At 40.8% G+C, this 7,244-nt stretch overlaps 1 pseudogene; it reads left to right on the plus strand.

Annotated features, from left to right (window-relative positions):
- Positions 1–557: 557 nt before the first annotated feature.
- LOC125619105 lies at positions 558–5,566 on the plus strand (annotated as a pseudogene).
- The last annotated feature ends 1,678 nt before the right edge of the window (positions 5,567–7,244 follow it).

Here is a 7,244-nt window from a genome sequence, read left to right on the forward strand (position 1 = left end):
CAGGATAGAGCTTATGATATGGGGAAATTTACTAATTAGACAGTGGCAGGAGAGAACTTGCTGAGTTTGGGCAGCACTCTATTTTTAATATACATTCTATTTATAGGAATGGATCCAACTTTAAATTCAGCGTGGTACACTTATATTTGTGCCTTTTCTGCAAGTATATTATGCCTCAAAATTAAAGTAATTTTGTAAAACTTTAGAATTTTTTGCAGCAGCCCGGCTGGCTGGGCAAAATAGCTGGGGGGGTGACGAATAACTTGTGTACGTTGATACAGCAGGAGTAGGAGCCGTTTATTGCAGGACAGGAGCAGTATTTATACATTCCACACAGCTTATCTAATTAGCATAAACTAGATACATCAGTCAACCAATCAGGAATCTCTACACCTAATAGCTCGGTTTTGTTACTTCTCAAACCACTCCCTCTGACATTTTGCCAGGCACCATCCAGACTTGTTTACGAACTCTAACATTCCCCTGGCAAAATGCCAGGTGTTATTTTGACTTGTTTACAGACTCTAACAATTTTTATGTGTCCACTACAAATTATTTTTTATTATAATCTATGAACCAAGAAAGTATCTTCTTGTACTCAAAAGTTACTATTACAGAGAATATTAACATCATTCCATCTATGTTTGTTTGTTTGTTTATTTTTGGTACCAGAGATGGACCAGAGGGGCACATAACCACTGAACGGTATACCTAGTTTTATTTTTTATTTTGAGACAGGGTCTCCCTAAGTTCCCAAAGATGACTTTAAATATACAATGTTTCTCCTTCAGCCACCCTAGCCACGGGGATTGGAGGCATATGTTAGTTTAAAAAGGATTCTTGAACTGAGCATTCACTCAGAAAATGTTTATTTATAACTTCTAATAACTTGAAGATACAACAAAGGGAGATTTGTGATTAAAAGGATATTGATACAAGGCAGTATTAGAATTTAGAATAAAATAGCAAATATCATACGCAATAGTAAATAAGGACGCCTGGTGGCGCTGCAGGATAAGAATGTGATATTGGGCACTTGGATGCCTAAGACGCCATTGAACCAGGAATCAGAACTCTGAAAGCTCCCTAAAATAAGGAGGCATTGTAGGTGAGCTCCAGAGGACAGATCTTCAGAGAAGGGATCATTCTAAGTGCATGTCAGACAGAAATATTTAACTCAAGATTATTTAACAAAGTCGTTTGAGTGGACTGTATACCGAGTTGAAGGAACTGCACCTTCTGGACGGATTTGAACAATGCAGACTGCTCCAGCAAAATCCCGCAGAAAAGGCAAGTCATTTTCTTTGCTATGCTGTTGTTTTTGTGGGAGACTGACTCTGAGGCAATTAGATATTCCATGCCAGAAGAAACAGAAAGTGGCTACTCAGTGGCCAACCTGGCAAAAGATCTGGGGCTCAGGGTGGGAGAGCTGGCCACTCGGGATGCGCGAATCCATCACAAAGGCAGCAATCAGCTCTTGCAGCTCGATGAAAAAACCGGCAATTTGCTTCTACAGGAAAAACTAGACCGGGAGGTGCTGTGTGGGGCGACAGAACCCTGTATATTGCATTTCCAACTGTTACTAGAAAACCCGGTGCAATTGTTTCAAATTGATGTGCAACTCACAGATGTAAATGACCATTCTCCAGAGTTCCTAGACAGGGAAATGATCCTTAGAATCCCAGAGAGTGCCCAGCCAGGGACTGTATTTCCCTTGAAATCAGCTCAGGACTTGGACATGGGTAGCAATAGCGTTCAGAACTACACAATCAGCCCCAACTTCAATTTTCGTGTTGTTACTCATAGTCATGGGGATGGCAGAAAATACCCAGAGCTGGTGTTGGACAAAGCCCTGGACCGGGAGGAAGATTCTGAGCTCAGTTTAACCCTCACAGCACTGGATGGTGGGGTGACACCCAGATCTGGGATCATGACAGTATACATTGAAGTAGTAGACATCAATGATAATGCTCCCAAATTTTTACAGTCCCTGTATGAGGTACAGGTTCCTGAGAACAGTCCCATAAACTCGTTAGTTCTTGTTGTTTCTGCTCAAGATTTAGATGCAGGAACATATGGGAGTGTATCATACACACTATTCCAAGGCAATGAAGTTTCTCAACCATTTGTAATAGACCAAATAACAGGAGAAATTCGTCTGCAAAGAGCATTGGATTTCGAGGCAACTAAACATTATAACGTGGAAATTGTAGCTACAGACAGTGGGGGCTTTTCAGGAAAATGCACAGTGGCCATAGAAGTGGTGGATGTGAATGACAATGCTCCTGAACTAACCATGTCCACACTCAGCAGCTCTATCCCAGAAAACTCCCCAGAGACTGTAGTTGCCATTTTCAGCGTTTCTGATCCAGACTCTGGGGACAATGGTAGAATGGTTTGCTCCATAGAAAACGATCTCCCCTTCCTCTTGAAGCCCACATTTAAGAACTTTTATACCTTGGTGACAGAGGGGCCACTAGACAGAGAGAGCAGAGCAGAGTACAACATCACCATCACAGTCACTGACATGGGAATACCCAGGTTGGAAATGGAGCACAGCATAACTATCTTTGTCTCTGATGTCAACAACAACGCCCCTGCTTTCTCCCAAACGTCTTACAAGCTGTTAGTTCATGAGAACAACAGCCCTGCCCTGCACATAGGCAGTGTCAGCGCCACAGACAGAGACTCAGGCACCAATGCCTTACTCGCTGCTGCCCACCGAGGACCCACACCTGCCCCTCGCCTCGCTGGTCTCCATCAACGCAGACAATGGGCAGCTGTTCGCGCTGAGGGCGCTGGACTTCGAGGCCCTCCAGGCGTTCCAGTTCCACGTGGGCGCCACAGACCAAGGCTCGCCAGCACTCAGCAGCCAGGCGCTGGTGCGCATGGTGGTGCTGGACGACAATGACAACTCGCCCTTCGTGCTGTACCCAATGCAGAACGCCTCTGCGCCCTGCACCGAGCTGGTGCCCAGGGCGGCAGAGCAGGGCTACCTGGTCACCAAGGTGGTGGCGGTGGATGAAGACTCGGGCCAGAACGCTTGGCTGTCATACCAGCTGCTCAAGGCCACGGAGCCCGGGCTATTTGGCGTGTGGGCGCACAATGGCTAGGTGCGCACCGCCAGGCTGCTGAGCGAGCGCGACGCGGCCAGGCACAGGCTGGTGGTGCTGGTCAAGGACAATGGCGAGCCTCCGCTGTCTGCCAGTGTCACGCTGCACGCGCTGCTGGTGGATGGCTTCTCCCAGCCCTACCTGCCGCTCCCGGAAGTGGCGCCAGAGCGCGGGCAGGGGAACTCGCTCACTGTCTACTTGGTTATCGCCTTGGCCTCTGTGTCGTGGCTCTTCCTCTTCTCTGTGCTCGTGTTCTTGGTGGTGAGGCTGTTCAGGAGGCGCAGGGCGGCGCCGCTGGGTGTCTGCTCTGTGCGTGAGGGCCACTTTCCTGGCCACCTGGTGGATGTCAGTGGCACTGGGACACTGTCTCAGAGCTACCAGTATGAGGTTTGTTTGACCAGCGATTCTGGGACTAGCGACTTCAAGTTCCTGAAGCCCATATTCCACAACGTATCTCCCAAGAGTGCAAGAGAAGTAACCCATTAAAATGGCACCTTCAGGAATAGTTTTGTATTCCATTAATCTGATTATATTGCAGTGTTTTCTACCCCTTATCTATAATTTTCCTGGATTAAGAGTTACAGTGTGTCATGGAGGAAAAGTCCCCCTTGAAGTATAGCTTTGATTTCCCTTCATAGTGGAGTTGTTCGCTGGTGTTGTCCAACTTTGGAAAACTCACTTTTACTTTATTGCATTTATGCACTGTCATTACAAATTCATGCTAAGGGTTGTTTTTTTTCCTTAAATTTTTAGTCTTTTCTATATTTGTCATGGTAACTGGCTTAATAAGTTCAACTGGAACCTTTCCTTATATGGTACTCATTCTGTTTCATCCCACTCAAGGATTTTAGGTGTTAAATTGAAAAAAAAATCACTTCATTTTATTCTTTTTGTTTCCAAATGAATGCATATGATTACAAGTCCAGTATGTGAGAAACCATAATAAAATGCAACAACATCTACTCTTATTTTGCAACCTTAAGCCTCCTTGGCAAACATTTTTTGGAAAAATTTTTTAAATTGATATATAGCATGCAGAAAGCAAAGTGAATGTAATATTCAGCTGTATGTATTTTCACATAGCAAATGTAATTGCCACGAGCAACTTGAGAAAATGAAACATTTGCATTGCACTCAACACAAATTTCTCCTTAAAATCACTGGGAACCCAAGTATAACTGACATATGTCCTCACCATAGCATAGTTTATTTTTGCCCCTTTTGAATTTTATAAATGTAATAATAGACTGTGAACTGCCTTGTGTATAGTTGCTTTTGCTCAATATTTTATGAAATTTATTCATTATTCTGCTTAACTTTTTCATTCTCATTGCTGTATTACTCATTACTTCACTGTATTAGTCTTTTCATTCTCATTGCTGTATTACTCATTACTTCACTGTATTAGTCTATCAACGTTTATTAAAATTCATTGAATATCATCTAGCCACATATATGGGTTGGTGCATGGATTGACTGTTATGAATCACACTACTCTGAACATTCTTGCAATGTCTTTGGACTTTCCAGTTTTGTTGGACACTAAGGGATGGAATTACTACTTATTTTGTAGGTACATATTTACTCTTAGTAGACATTTCCAAATAGTTTTCCAAAGTGATTTTGCCATTTACACTATCCACAACATCTAGATGTACCCAGTCATTCACATGCTATTGTCTGGTTTTTAAAATTTTATCCCATTAGAAAGCATTTTAAAAACTTCCAAAAAAACTCTTACAACATTTATCCTTAATATTAGTTAATATTTTTATAATTGTTTTGGGTTGAATTGAACTCCCATCCCTTCCAGTTTCATATGACATCAGAAATCCCACTACCTCAGAATATGATCTTGCTTAGAGATAGGGCCTATGAAGAGGGAATTACATTAGTATTAGGTGGTTTGTGTAGGCCCTAAACCAATAAAACTGGTGTCATTATAAAAGGAAATTAGGCATGGAGAAAAGACATACCAGATACATGCATACACAGAGATGATCGTGTAAAGTCACCAGAATAAGATCATCTATGAGAGAGGCTTCAGAATTTAAAAATCCTGACAACACCTTGACCTGAGACTTATATTCTCCACAACTGTGAGAAAATATATACCTGTGATTTAAGCCACCCATCTGTGGTATGTGGTTATGGCAATCCTATAAACAACATTAGTAATTTATCATGCATTTTTTTCTTTGACAATTTACTGTTATGATTGCTGGGTACTGCATTCAAAAATAACTTCAATTGTATGATCTTCACATAGAATATACTGCTATTTCAGGTACTTCTCTTGTCAAATTGAAAAGTCCATTTATTATCCATTAACAATAGGTTCATTGATTTTTGTATGAATAAAATGCAGACATTCTTATTCTTTCTTTCCTATTTTCCCTTACATTTTCCAACCTCCTTCAGTGAACCTCTGCCTTTAACCACATCTTGTCTATAGATATTGCTGAGAGCCACCGCGGAGTCTGTATGGCCCCTGGCATTTTGCCAACAGTATTGATTGACAGGCGAGGCATTACTATCCGCCTCTGCCACAACTTTTGAGTTCTCGCACTATTTTGGAGTTCTCGTGGGGATTTCCGGGGATTCCCCGAGAGTTCCCATTGGTTGGGGAAGTACAGGAGGAGGGATTTCCGGGAGAGATATTTCCGGCTGGGGGTTCCTGGACAAGCCTCCTGGCGTTCGGGAGGATTCCCCGGGAGCTGTGTGAAGTGTTTTCCTGCAGTTTAAAAATAAAGTTTGTTCCTGCTTCAGTGGCTCGTGATTTGTGCCCAGCCAGACTGCGGCAACATTTATAATTAATTCTCTATTATATTAGGGTTTTACTTTGTTGTGTTTTTTATTTTATATTCTGACATCTCTTAATTTGAGTTCCTTCTAGTGTATTATTAATTTTGGTGTCATATTTAAATCCATAAGAACTTTGTTATTGAGACTTTTTCAAAGTATCATTTCACATTTTCCACAACTCACTTCATATCCTGAATTATCTGTTTGCTACAGAGTCCATTTTTCTTTCTACTTTTCCTTTTTCTTTCATTTATTTCTTGCTCTTTTTTGTTAAATATTTCTCTTTTTTCTTATGTCTTGTGCACCCTGGTTGTCTGTTTATATGTAAAAAAAGGACTAGATAGAGTATTTGAAGCAGCTGCTGCTTTTTATATATTCTCTGCCTTTATATTACAGGGTGGTTTCCACTAAGACCTCTATCCTGAATAGAAATTCTGACAAGGTGCTCTGTGAGAGGCAGTGCAGGGCCAGGTTTATAATGTCAGATGTGACTTTATAGTGGGCTGAGATGACTGGGAAGGGAGCTCTTTTTAGGAAGTGATCCTTGATATGCCCAAATGCAAAAGACTCTACTCTGAGATTCCAAAACCTCCACTAAATGTCTTAGTGTTCTCTAGAAGATTCCTTTGATTTCTTTAGAAATAAATGACCCTTAAGATTTTTGAGGAAAGGTCTTGAGGAGAAATAATTATTAAACTTTATAACCTATTATATATAATGTATACTATATACTTTCTTTGTATTTATTTACAAATTCATTATACATATCTCATTTAATCCTTCAAATAATGGTATAATTTTTAATGGTATATATTTTAAGAGATGAACAAACTGGACTATACAGAAGTAAACCAATTTGACAAACATCATTGTCTTCACCAATTCAGGCTTCTATAATGAAGTGCCATAGGCTGAGTGGTTCATAAATAGCTGAAATTTATTTTTCACAGTTCTGAATTTTTTCACTATGAACAATGGTGATACAAGTACATCTAGTTAGGTACTACTTGGGTCATATCAAGAATCAGTAAGATATCAAATATAATGGACAATAGATTCCCTAATACTAAGATGATATAGATGTTAGAATTATCTGAAGAAAGTTTTCAAAACAGATTTAATAAAGTGCTTTAACAAGCAATTATGAACATAGTTGAAATAAATGAAAAATAGAGTTTCAGCAAAGTCTGAGCGCAGGGTGCCAGCATGGTTGTATTCTGTTGAGGGCCCTCTTCCAGATTATACAATGCCAATTTCTCATTATACCCTCACATGCCAGAATAAGTGTGAGAGTGCTTTCCAGGATCCCTTTTATAAGGGCAATAA

Source organism: Marmota marmota, unplaced genomic scaffold, assembly GCF_001458135.2.
Source record: "Marmota marmota marmota unplaced genomic scaffold, marMar, whole genome shotgun sequence".
NCBI lineage: Eukaryota > Metazoa > Chordata > Mammalia > Rodentia > Sciuridae > Marmota > Marmota marmota.